This window comes from Rhopalosiphum padi, chromosome 3 (genome assembly GCF_020882245.1).
Source record: "Rhopalosiphum padi isolate XX-2018 chromosome 3, ASM2088224v1, whole genome shotgun sequence".
NCBI lineage: Eukaryota > Metazoa > Arthropoda > Insecta > Hemiptera > Aphididae > Rhopalosiphum > Rhopalosiphum padi.
In genome coordinates, this window is record NC_083599.1 from 63928096 (window position 1) to 63942963 (window position 14868).

The 14868-nt window shown below is 28.4% G+C and overlaps 1 protein-coding gene across 3 annotated transcripts in view; it reads right to left on the reverse strand.

The window, feature by feature from the left end:
• The window catches only part of LOC132924446 (leiomodin-2-like), a 74367-nt gene that overhangs the window by 6610 nt on the left and 52889 nt on the right, over positions 1–14868 (reverse strand). The gene's annotated exons all lie outside the window — the stretch shown is intronic.

Sequence of the window (14868 nt, forward strand, 5' to 3'; positions counted from 1 at the left end):
GGTCTGATGTGCCATTTATAATTAAACTACTATCAAATTATTTAAGGGCGTAGTCAGGGGGGTTTTCAGGGTTCAGACCCCCCACCAGAAATTTTTTCTTGAAATAAGATTGAATAGATTTTTATTTATATTTATTATAATCAACGCTAGACGGCTTTTACAAAATTAACAGACACAAGAAATGTATAGATAACACTATAACAAATAAAAACATATAACAACATATAAGATGCATAACTTATACTAACTTTAATATTAGAGAGAAGAAAAAGAAATAGTAAATAAATAAATAAAACAATCATGGTGTAAATTATATGAAACAAGATGTGAGCCTTCGTCCTAAATATGGTTTAATAGTCTATATGATTATTTGCATTATGCATCATCCTTAAAAGTGGAGCATTCTTAGAGAAGTTAGATTTATTGGTGGGGATATAAAAATTACACTGGAGCCTAGTGTTACTAGGAATACGAAAACTAAGTTCTTCAAGAAGCCTTGAGGCATCAACTTGACCTTCCATCAGACACTGAATAAAAGTGATACCAAAATTATCACACCTAACAGAAAAGGGAACAAGTCTCAGAGCTTGACTTACTGGCCCATAGTTATGTGATGGATAAGGAATGTTGAGGCAATAACCGGCGAAACGCGTAAAACTATTTTATACACGATCAATCTGACAAATGTCAACTGCGGTATATGGTGACCAAACAATAGACCCATATTTAATAACTGAACGGACTAATGCACTATAGAGAGCTAGAAGGCAATTGGCAGAACTGAAATTGGTTGAGTAACCGTCTTATAAATCCCAAAACACGAAAAGCTTATATGGTATGTTTATGCCAAACAGCCAAATATTGTAGAAATCCAGATGTTTTTAGCAAAACAATTGACCATATTGAAGAACATGGCGATTTACTAAAATTTCCTTGTAGTGATCATACAACTGAAATAATGAAAAATATTTTCCAATACTAAATCACTATGAAAATGAAACAATTCACATTATCACAAAATAAACAATTACAAAAAAAGTTACAAGAAAAAAAAGTTATCAACATTTATAACTAGTTACATAATAATGTGTGAATTATAATTTCTAATTTGTAATTTATATTAATAAATAATTATAAGCTCTAAAAATAGCCACGTCGAGCGCTATAGTGTTGTTCAAACTCCTCCGTTCCCCGCTTAATTATAGTATTAATAGGTAAACCCGTTAATAACATTCGTTTTCTCTTTTCTAGTCCTGCATATCTTAGTTCGTGCCCTATGTCGTCTGTTATGTCGTGTTCGTTGTGTCGTATTCCGATTGGCCGTTGTGATCATTTGTAAGTATAACATTCACTAACCATTAACCAATAATCATAAATTACTATATATCCGTTAGTTGGGCCGCTCTCATAGTTCGTATACGTTTATTTGTTTAAAAAACTTCAATTATTGACTAGAATGTTTTATTTCTTTCAATTATATTAGTATGGTTAGCTATTATAGTACCTACATTTATGCGGTAGTCCATTGTCTAATTAGTTCATTAAAACTCAATATCACGGAAAAGTAGATAAGTATCTACTTGCTAGTGACGCTGAACTCAGACTTTTTTTGTGAAGCGAAATCTAAAATGTTTGTCTATTTGATTTCTAACTTTTATATTTCAGGCTATCAGGCATACGTTATAATATATATAACACCTTATTTAACTTTATTAACCTATAAAACCAATTAACCCCTAGAATTCACTTATACCCACCTACGAATTTAAGAAGTGAAGCAATCGCTTCACATGACATATGACTTCGGAGCAGCCACTGCAGTACCTATACTATAGGTATAAACTATATTATACCTAAGCATAGGTTAGCACCGTTTTATTACGTTATTTCGTAGATTTTGTACAAATTGAAGGTGCTTTTATAGATAGTTTAATAGTTAATCTCGTAATTGCTGAACTCGGATTGTATTAAAAGTTAATATATATATTACAATTTAGTGATTTGATGAACCTTGAATATTCAATACATTTCATTAAAAGTTATTATCATAACCATGTAAAAGATTGTTTTAATAGGTGTGTAATCTTCCACATTATATGTTTTAATTAATTCATAAATAATAAAAACAATAGCTCCCTTATCCCACAAAAAATACCTTGTTATAACTTTACGTAAGAAAAAGCTAAATTAAAAAAAAAATAGTCTGTAGGGTGAAATGTAATGAACTAATGAACTAATGATATGAATTATATTTTATAATATAGAGTAAAGAAACTAAATAAAATACCACTTTGAAATATTACAGTATTACAAATATATCTATTGAGACAAATAAGATTATTTGTTAAGTTGAACATCTAGTTTATTTGTTGGAACTAATCATACTAAATCAATACTTACAGGAAATAAATTATTAATTTACTGGCGCAATGTACTATGGTAGTTGTTTATTTGTATTTATTTACACTTCCTGCGAAATAGGTGATCACTAATCAATATGTTAAACAATTTTAAGTAAATTATCATATTTCTTGTTATATAAGTATTTGTAATATTACAAAATGATATTTTATTTAGTTTCTATATTTATTACGACTTTTAAAGGTTTAGTCATTACTAAATTAATAATTATAATTATGGTGATCAGGTATAAAAATTTTAAAAAAAGTACATTTTAAAAGTTAGCTCCTTCTCTGTCGTAAATCATAATTGCCCAATGCGTACACTATTCTACCGGCCGTTTCACCCATATTTCTATAGGTCATCTCCTTCTATAAAAATTGTTTTTTTTTTCATCTGATTAATCTATTTATTTTATTATTATTATTAATTATAAAAAACAATTATTTGAAATTATAATGTCACGTTCGGCTAATACTATTTTTTTTTGTTACTAAAAATTTAATATCTACGTAATAATAATAGTTTACTAACTAAAGTTTTTGAAATAAAAAAACAAAAGTATTCAACACAAAAAATATATTTTAAATAATATCAGAAATACGTTATATAATACAATTATTATTAATATTGTTTTGGTAAATTTTATACGTAATTTCGTGCAATTTTTAATTTCAAATGTCTAAAAAATAATCATGCTTCTATATAATTTTTAGTTAGTATGAACTACTAATGAAACTACTAAGAATATTATATTGAATATTTAAACCAACTAAAATTGAAGATCCTTTAAGTCAATGATTTATGCTATATTTTGAAAATTTTACCATGCATAGAAATGGTGATATAAACTTAGGAAAATTTTAAGTATGAACGATTATTTAATTTTTAATTATAACTTAATAACAAAAATCGTTTGAGGAGAAATAGTTACTTTGCTTTTGAATTAATGTAACTATCCAATAAATTTTTTTTTAATTTTAGTTAAAAAAACTTATAAAGATTCTAGCATTATATTTTCAAATCTTAAGTATGAATTTTTACTACTAAATAATTAGCTAATTTTCACGATTTTGATGAAATTCATAAAAACTTTAATCATTTATAAATTTGCTTGATTTAAACTCACTTTTTTTAAAATTCTACCAATAACAACTTATGAGGAACCTTTTTTATATAATAAAATACTTGGTTTTTTAATAAGTGAAAAATTATTTATTTATAATTAAGATACAAAAACAGAAACAAAAAATAAGTAATTTTCACTTTTGCCCCCAAATAGTACCAACTAGATCCAATTCGTTATAAGATACCACCCCCAAAGTTGAAAACCGTTTTTACTGCCTCAATAGATGATGTCGGACACAATAAAAACACATCATTGTAAAATCAATATATTCATTGCTCCGCCCAGAATCTAAAAGTAGGCAAGTGGGTACCGCTCTGCACTTCTGCTTTACAGTAAGTCGTAAGTGTCTATATAGTAAAGTTGTGAACTATTTGAGTAAAATTATAAAAATACTTTCTTAAATACCTATTAAAAACTTTAAACACAAATAAACTTAAAAACATTATTCGTGGAGACCTGAAACTTTTACGTATAATTTATTTTACGAATTTTACTATAGTACTTATAACATTTTTTTAAATATTATGTAGATACATTTTACGATATTACTTATTTGTATACCATATAAACTTATTCACATTGTTTTATGGTAAGGTACTAAGGTTATATTGACTATTGACACAAAAGTTAATACCAATAATTAATATGTATCAATAATCAATATTGTATTTTACTATTAATCTTTTAGTTATAGTATTATATATTAGGACATAACATTCGATTGTTTTACGGATGTATAGGTTATGAGTATATGACGTCAATAATGTTGTATGAATAGGGTATTTTAATCAGAAAAGACACTTGTTAGCTTAATGTGATACTGTGTACATAGTCCCTGATGCAGTCCATTTGTATATTACATTTAAATTATAGTTATATTACAGTATTAACGTAATCATAGAGTCATGTTATTTACCTACATAAATACCTAAATCTATTTAGGTTTTTCAGCTAAAAATTATTGTATTTGTTTTAAATACATAAGTACAGAAGTCAGAAGTTTTAACCTTGTTTTATATAAAACACACAGAATATCATAGAAATAAATGTATAATATAGATATTTATATAGTTTTATAACGTTAACAAAATAATTAAATAAGATGCGCAACTTGATGGGAAGTTGTGGGGGTTGACTTTAGCCCCCCCATCTAATTATTTGTATAGCTTACACAATTGTAAGCACAATAAGCAGATATAATAAAGAAAGAAGCTAATCATAGATGAGAGTTAAGTGGACTAGAAGACTCCGATTATAAGTGACATTTATCATACAATTATTGTTATAATATTGTTTTTCAATAATAATCAATTAATTTATATATAAAATATTTGTACTTTTATGAGTACCTACATTTTTTAACAAATAAATATTAAATCGGTGTACCTACTTGTTATAAGTGCCTACAATTATAAAAATAAACATCAATGAATTTTTAACACAAGTACCTACGCTACAACACACACGACTTTACACAACTTTGCAGTGTGTGAATACCTACCTATATGATAATATCAATAAACGACGAAAAATCCTCCTGTCCTCTTATGATATTGATATACCTACCACACAGGTAAAATATTTTAGATAGATAATTTTATAGCAAACGCCAATTTATGAACTGAAATGGGTGATATTATTTTAATTATAAATTAATAATAAAATTCTACATTGATGATCAAAACAGTGTACTGGCCGAAAATAGTTATTACTGCAGAACGATGTTATACGATTTTTACTTTTTTAGTAACACTATTGAGAACGATTGTTGGCAAATCAAAGACATAATATTTTGTACCTTATATTCAAACGATTGAATGAATTTTTGAGCGACGTTGTCGTTTATCTACAATTTTTAGGAGTCATCTTCCTACACATGTAATGATTTCTGTTTTTAAGGAAACTCAAACACAAACAGTGACAATAATGGAAAAATCAAATACAATATTATAAAATTCATGGACAGTAATGACTATGATCGTATTATTTTTACAATTAATTCTTACTAAGAGTTTGAACAAACTAAAGATATCATGACTTCATAGCTCATGCAGTATCTAAAAATAACTGAAAATAAGTACTTAGAAAAAACATTAAAATTATATCTTAAACTGATAATTTTTTTTTAAACTAAAATTTATACAATTTATATAAAAAATGTACAATAAGCATGATGAATGATCTTTGATGCAGTGGCTTGATTGACTTGAGGGAAGAACTAACCAGCGATGGTACTTTGGCGTGAATTAATAATTATCTAAATACTTAGATATTCACATGTTTGCTTATTTAGTTTATAAGGGCACGGGGCCATTGTCGCTTGAGTCTTCAAGAAGGGTTTCCGGGGATGGAGATTGATAGTAGATTTTTGACATGGGAGTTAACGTGGTTTTGAAGGCAATTTTTAAATTTGGAGTAGTAAAGTTTGGCTGTTTCAGTGAATTTGGGAATGTGAAAATCTATATGAAGAGTGTGATTTGAGACATAAGGAGGATTATTAATTATCGAGTCAGAGTATTTTTGATTGGAACACGTTACCGTCGTTAGAGAATTCACAAGTCACGTTTTAGGTAAAGAACCAATCAGCATTATAGAAGATGATATTACATGGTATGCAAATAAGGAACATGTATTCCCGTGGTGGCTTAAATGATACTGTACAATGTATTTTCAAAGTTCTATCCGACCCGATTAGACGCGAAACCAAAGTGAATTTAGGCTGCTGATCTCGTTGGTGAATGGATAAGGAAAACCAGTCCCTTATTAAATGTATTGTTTGATAACCAACGGCCTGTTCAAAATAAACAAACAAGTATAACCCAATCAGACTTTCATCCATATAATATTTAAGAGAATAACTGGCAAGTTAGAAGTCATTTTCCTCCTTTTAAACCGAACGAACCAACTATTTATGAAGTTATGCATAATGCAACAGTACGATCATCCAGTTTATTCATTATCATTGATAATGTAATGTAATGATGTAATGCACATAAAACCAACTATTGGTTGGTCTCTATTGTCACCGCCTCGTCGAACGAGACGAACCGAAGTATACCTATGAACACATTATTTTATTGTTTGAAAATATTTTATAACTAACCTATTGTGTCCTAGGCTTCTCAACATATACCTAGCTGGCATATGTATATGCAATAACGATAATGATAACAATATCAATGACAATGATAATGATAATGACAAAAACAATGACAATGTGTGTTCTTCATCTACCAACCACCCCGACCAGGATACCACCAGCATGTTTTCTGTGGGCAAGGCAGTCAATGTTCTAACCGGTGGCGACCCATATCTAGTTGGGTACATATCCAAATTAGAAAGAGATTTTGTGTTTGTCAAATTTCCATATGGACGGTTCAAGAATTACGAATACAAATATGAATTAAACAAGGTGTTGCCATATCACACTCAATTTCCGGGTGGAGTTTTTTCACCCATTAAATTTTTGAAAAGTCGAAGTATTCAGTCAAAAAAGAAAAATTTATGAATATGAAAGTAGATTATTAAAGCATTAATACGATGTGTATTTATGGCGTATTTATTTATATTGATAATGTAATTAAGGAGGAATCAGGAATGCAGGTTAAATTGTGAATCACACGTGTGTTATGCAAATATAACTTAAATTAATTAATTAAAAATTGAATAAATGTGCGATCGACTTGAGACTTGCATCATTACATTACACACATCTCTGGCTACCACCCCTGCTAGTTTCATATATAACACTTTAAAATCTCGTAGTCCAGTAGCGGGCTGCTGGAGGATGACTGATCACCGCGTAATCACCCGAATGGCCGGATGTGATACAACATATATTATATAACATGAATTAATTAATTAAAAATCGAATAGTTGTGCGATTATTATGACAACTTTTATTTTAGGTTGTAGTATGGTTTGTTGTAATTGGATGTGTAGAAAAGAAATAACATTCCTAAAAATCGTATTAACCCCCCGGGAATAGAGTCCGACGTTTCAGACGTGTAATTTGTTTTATACGTTTTAGACGTTTTGGTTTAGGGATGTAGTAAGCCCAAATACACTTTTCTGTAAAAAGGCTAACGTAGCATATATTAATCGTAATACTAGGGGTAATCCATAATATATGTAAAATTGAGTTGAATATTAATAAATTACCCACGGTGCACAAACTCGACTACAAAAATAAGCCTACATATTTACCCACATTAGTGCCTTTAATAATTTAATCTATAAATTATTTACCTTTGTGGTCAGGCTTGATGATTTCTATTTTTAAATATGGAAACTTGACATCAAGTTCTATAGGAGTAGAATCAAGTTTCAAAAAATTAAAAACTGTAACTTTTAAAGATATAGATCGTCCTACAAACATTGATGTATTTTTAGAACAACACATAACTTCGCTCCGGGGAACTTTTCTTTTGCATTCTGCTTCTTCAAATTATTATAGTGAAATTATTTAAAGTGACACGATTAATGACAATTTAGTTCAAACCAGTGCTTTTATGGACGAAGATGACTTTACTACAATTGATAAAAATAATATTAATGATATACTATACTCTGAAAATAAAAATGCAGTAAACGAACCAATATTGATCAACAATTATAGTGAAGAAAATACTGCTGAAGAAGGATGGGATCGAAAGTCAAAAACACAGTGTACTAAAATCTCTTACTTAAATCCTAATACACATTTGCGTTATATTGACTTAAATAATTCAAACAAAATTGTATCACTACCAAATTTAAAAAAATGGTTCAAAAGTGACTGACCTCAAAAGTCCCAATAAAAAAGGTTTCGGTAAAATTGTACTTAGTAATACTTGTGCATTTGATACACTATCATTAATATTTATGGTGTCTTATTGTGATAGTAAGAAATATTCAGAAGAAATAGATTGTCTAGAAAACTCAAACGAATTTCTCCATTTTATTTCATCTATTGTTCAAAAAGGAATCAGACCTATAACATATAAGGAAAGAACTCAAATATGATTATATTACCTTGAACCATAAAAGAGGAACATTGATGACATAACATTGGTGTCATGGCATGCAAAAGCAGCCTTTGTAATACAAAAATTATTTATAGATCTGCTAACAGCTTTCGATTATACAATATGTTCAAATCCTACATGTGAATATTCCAAAAAAATACAAAAACCAATTAGGTACATACTACATACATAACATTCAACACGGAGGATAATTTAGATGATTTACAAGAATGTCTATTAGAACGCTTTAACATTGAATATTTTACTTGTGGGAAAATCAACAAATGCCAAATAAACACATGCAATGGCGAAAAAACGATACGAACTGAAGCATCAAACTGTCATTTAAATATTTAATTATAGAAATTTTAAAATGGGAAGGTACTTAATAGTTGACTCTTTGAATAAAATATTACCTAACTATTATAAAAAATTATTTATATTAACATAACTTTTATTTACAGGAGAAACATCTAAGTATAAGAACCAATCAACTAAAGCAGTTCCACAGTTGAACATACAGTTGAAAAACATTCCTCAAGTTTTAATTTATAACGAAAAGACATGAGTCAAGGGGAGTATGTGAATATTGAAAAGGGTTAAGCAGATTGCGCACGTCTGTTGACCATTACATCGCGTACTGCAATAGAGAACCAAGAAATTAGGAACTATTTGACGATACTAGATTCTATTAAAAAATCCAAAGCTGTCAATGAAAACATCAAAGTACTGAGTGAACTTGTTATATATACACTATACAGTATAAGAAAGATTTATAAATACTATATTAATTAATTATATTTATATAATATGTTGAATTAAAATAACTTAACAATTTATTCACTTTGTAGATTTATTCCAATCTCTATGTTAACTAAATAACAAAAATCAATTAATCATATTTTATATTTTCTGTAAAAGAAAATACTATACCTAATCTTTTTTTGTGTACAAAAATATGTTACATTTTTAAAAGTACAAACTCCATTTAATATTTTACTATCCTAGACTGTCAAAAATTAATACAATTATATGTGGTGAACCAAGTCAACCACTTTTGAATTATTAGACATAATCATTAGGTATTCAATCTAAAATTCAAATACATAAAACAAAGAATTATGTATTATAATTATGATTTATATTATATAAATTATTTGTTATATTGTAGCTGTTTTACACATCAATCCATCAATGAGTTTTCAAACAAAATATCAGTAACTTTGAAGTTAAATATAATATATATATTAAATGTTGAAAATAATCATGTAGTCATATCACATCAAGTATTTCAATATTAGTTCTACATTAACGAAAATTTTTAAAAGTGATGAGTTATAAGCTAGATTGTATAATATTGTAATTGACAATGAAATACATTTGATTATTATTATAATATATATATACTATCTTTTTGTCTCATCCATGGGTTTCAACGATACACCGCTATTTGTGATTTTACTAATTATATTTTATAAGAAATTCCTATAATTTACTCGCGGATCACGGTTAACTCGTTGTTATGTTAACCAAAATTCTGATAAATTGGTTAATAAACATTCATTTTGTTTCTACACTTAATTATTGTTGATTTAACGATATTTTTATACAGATATTTTTTTTTCAATAATATTCATAAAACACTGAGTATACCTATGAAATATGAATTTATAACGATCTTTTACAGCATCGACAAAGTCGTGTAAAAATAAAAAAAAATAAATACAAAATGTTCAAGACATCTACACAATATAATAAGATATAATATACGTATTAGATTAGTAAATTAAAAATCGTCAGTAATTTTTTGAAATTATAAAACATTGATATGAAACAAACAACAACATTGACCAAACATATGTGTGTGAAGTTGGCCCCCCCAACTTTGTCGGATCGATTCGTGAAATATGTCAATATTTTGCAAATCAATAGCAAATAATTGCAAATTGGTTTTCAGAATTTGCAAATAACTCGTTAACATATAATAAGCGAAAAACCGTTACGGAGGGCCAACTTCACGCAGCCCCCCGACTTTGACCGATCCAATCGAATCCAATCGAACATGATGTCAATATTTTGCAAATCAATAGCAAATAATTGCAAATTGGTTTTCAGAATTTGCAAATAACTCGTTAACATATAATAAGCGAAAAACCGTTACGGAGGGCCAACTTCACGCAGCCCCCCGACTTTGACCGATCCAATCGAATCCAATCGAACATGATGTCAATATTTTGCAAATTAATTTTAATTTCCAACTTCACACGCATACCAAACATACGCGTCATCATGATAATATTATATAGGTAGTACGTTACCAATCAATCGAACGGGATTATTATAGCCTAATGCCTATATATAGCCAAAAGCCGAAAGTGCATAATAATTAAATATTATATTAAATAACTGACTTTGGTGCCTCCTCTTACAGACATATTGTAATATATAATATTATAATATATAGAAACTACCATTTATTTTACTGGTCTTAAATATTATATATATTTTCACACAATTAATTTTGCTATTTTTATTTTGGGGATTCGTAATTGACAAATATTATTGTTAGTCGCCGTAAAAAACCATGTAACGCTAGTTCAACATCGTATTATAAAATGTTCAATTATTAAAAATATTTATTTTTTTCTGATTCTATGTTGAGAACAGCTAATGCATTCAGTGTTTCTTCTTTCATTGTTGATATATACATACACGTGTATGCACATTTATGAATGCGTAATTTTACGAGCTATAAAATTTATAATGAGTTATGGTTCGAAATAATACATATACTTTACAAAAAACGCAAAAAACATGAATAATCCCTATACCTACTACATGGGTTAAAGTAGTGATCCTATAGCTTAAACTGCAGCACCACCTATTTATAGCCGTTTAATCGTGCGACTCATTTCGAGACGTTATCAGAAGCGGAGTTTGGTTTCCTTATTCTAGTCTTCAATCTTCATTCTTCACGAATCAGGGCTCGGAAGTTATAGCACTAAAAAAATTAATTTTTAGCGCTTAAATATGCACATAAAAACATTAATATTAGGTATCAGCGCTATAAATAGCACTAACAATTGGAAAATATGCAAAATAAAATATCCAACAAATTTTTTTAAACATGAAATTTAAGATATACTTTTTATAGATTTTTTTAAATATGAAGTATTCGATATTTTTAATTTTACAGATTTCTTATGTTTTTCATAGAACATGATGGTAGGTAGGTACTATAATAGGTATCGACAGGAATACGACTGCAGCACGATAATACAACGAATCCTATGTTTGTGTGATAGTACGATGTGACTGACACGATTTTAAAAATAAACAATTAATAAATAAACCAACGGAATTGTCCGATTTAATCGACGATAACAACGGTCTAAGGCAGTTTATTTCGGATGCGTACCATCTTAAAATAAAAAAAATTATTTTCGTTCACATATTCGTAGGCGGCTGTTTGGTAGGTAATTTAGTTTTTAAAAATATGCCCATAAACAGCGTTTATAACTCCAAATTAATAAAATAGGTCCTATAATATATATTTATGTGAAAAATATATCAAAAATAGCACTAAAAACCTTAAATTAGCAAAATATCAGTAAAAACCGTAATAATATGCAAAAAATAGCAAAATAAAATTTCGTGTATGACATCAGAAAAATGTGAAACATATTTGTATCTTACTTTGGATGTTCTAGGACGAACCAAGAAAAATATGCATTTGCTAGAACTTCCGAGCCCTGTTAAATCATGATAAAGTTACAAAATGATATAATAATTACGTGACTTCACGGTATTATAGTAAAAAGACGATGAGAAGACGTTGACGAACGTGCTCGTTGCGGTCCACGCGGGGGCGGGGGAAAGAGTCGGCTGTGCGTACCAGAGTCCATAATAATTTAAATTTTTGATTATAGCGGTGATGATAACTAAACCATATAGGTATATATTTTATATACAATATGAGTATTCGAATGAACGTCTAGGATTTTTAGATTTTGTTTTTTTTTTATTATTCACATTGTTTATATTGATTGTACTTATGTAAAATTGTAAATCTATAATTTGAGTACTCGTCTAATAATAATATAATATGCTATCTACCGCTAATTCGTTGCTCGTTGGTGTAGTTGTAGTATGCTACCTATTTACCGTAGCCTTGAAATAATACCTACTAAAATAATAATAATAATAATAATAATAATAATTTATTAATTTATCGTTGTAAAGTACTTAATAATATTTCTATCCGTCATTATGTAATAATATATATTATTACACATTAATACATTATATATTATTTTTACATTATCCCAGAAAATGTCTAATAAGTCGTGTTGCGTATTAATGGTTCATTAATATGCGGTCCACCCCACCATTCTTCTTTAAATTGTCGGTCTAACAAATCTGTTGCTCTTCGGGTTTTAATTCCGTATTAAGTTTTAACATGTCTCCATATACACTCAATCGTTTGTGTTTGTGCGTCCGTTGTAGGATCAACAAAAATACTCTGAATGATAAACGGTTTCATGACGATAACTTGTATCTTTTAAGGTACTATATGCTCCCCATGGATCTGAATAAATAATTGATCCTATAGTTCTATTTCATTTTGTATTATTGGTAATAAAGTTGCCTTATCTCTTTTTTACAATTTAAAAAATCTTCGTTCTAGAACCCCATCAACATTTTTACAACACATACCAAAAATTAATGGACCTTGAATGCAAGTACCTACCGTAATTTTTTTGAGTTGAATAATCATCATCAATATCATCAGTATCACTTGATACTTTGTCATCTACATTTTTCGTAACGCATCAAATGTACTTTCCCGCAATAAAAAGAAATAAAATAAAAATAACTATGGTAGGTAGCATACTACACGCATACAGTTTTCTGATAGATACCTATCTTTTTACGGTAGGTAAGCATATTAGACGAGTACCGCTCTTAATATTTAGGTCTTAGAAATAATTAAAAAACATACACTCAGTTCTCATACACACTTCATGAATACTGTCGAATTATGTAAGAAAACAATCAAAATCGTTAAAGTACATTTTTTGTTTAATATCCTGTAATTATGTAAAAATTTGAACTTATTCAAACGCTTAAAAAAAAATAGTGTTAGTGTTTTTTTAATATTTTTAGATCACTAAAGTAACCACTTATCTACGTGAGATATAGTAATTAAATTTTCAAACTATTAGCTTCTGTAATTGGATTAAGCCTAAACATTTTTATAAACATTAAAAATAAACTAACAAAATTGTAAATTACAAATGCTACAAATATATTATTACAATATATATACAACATATTATATCTAAATATTTTGAAATTGTATTAAATGTTGAAAATGATGATTAGTGTTAAATAATAGTGAAAAGTTACAAGTTTCTATAGTTAATTACATATTTACATGCTTTTTGAGTTGAAAAATTCATTAAAATTTAAGCTTCAGATCAATTTTTTTTAAATTCCAGTATAAACAATATTGATTAAGAATATTATTACATTTTTAAGCTTTTTGACCAAGCATTAATTTTTTAATTGTAAAATTATTTAAATGACTTACTGAAAAACTGGTATATCGAAATGTGTCATGTAGGTACATCGTACTTTGTACATTTTCCGAAACGATAAAAAAATATTTCACTATTTTGATATCAATAATATTGTTAATATTTTAGCCTTAGCTTCACTGATATTTGTAAACAGTAAACACACACGTGACTCATACCACTTATGGTTCATGTTTTATAGTTTTTTACTCTTCTTTACCTAGTAAAGACATTCTTATTTTAGAGTGTATTCGTTAACTATTAAAATTTATTGAAAAAACATTTTTAGATTATTTTACACATTTGTACACCATACTACCATGGGTTACCTCTTTTATGATTTTTCAGGGTTATATTATGTCTTTGCCCCAAATATTATGATATACCTTCAAACCATTTCAATGTCGTATTCGATACCAGTGCAATCGTGCCAAGAAAAATTTATGCACATTCGAATCGTTTTGACATTTGGGGTTATTCGCAATGATTTCGATGTAATCGGGTCCGTGTACGAAATATCATGTTATTCTTATAAAATTGTTGACATTAATTATTCGCGATTGTCCCCCAGATTCGTCAGTTTCATAACTATAGTCGTGGTAATAAGCAGGTAGCTAAAGTAGTTAGACTGCATTCTGGTATAATTCGTCGTACGCCCGCGAGCTACGCGCAACGGTGTGCAAACCTTTCGACCGTCGTCGAAAACCGCGTCGCGAACACGCCCAGTTCACGCGACGTAAGATATAATATTATT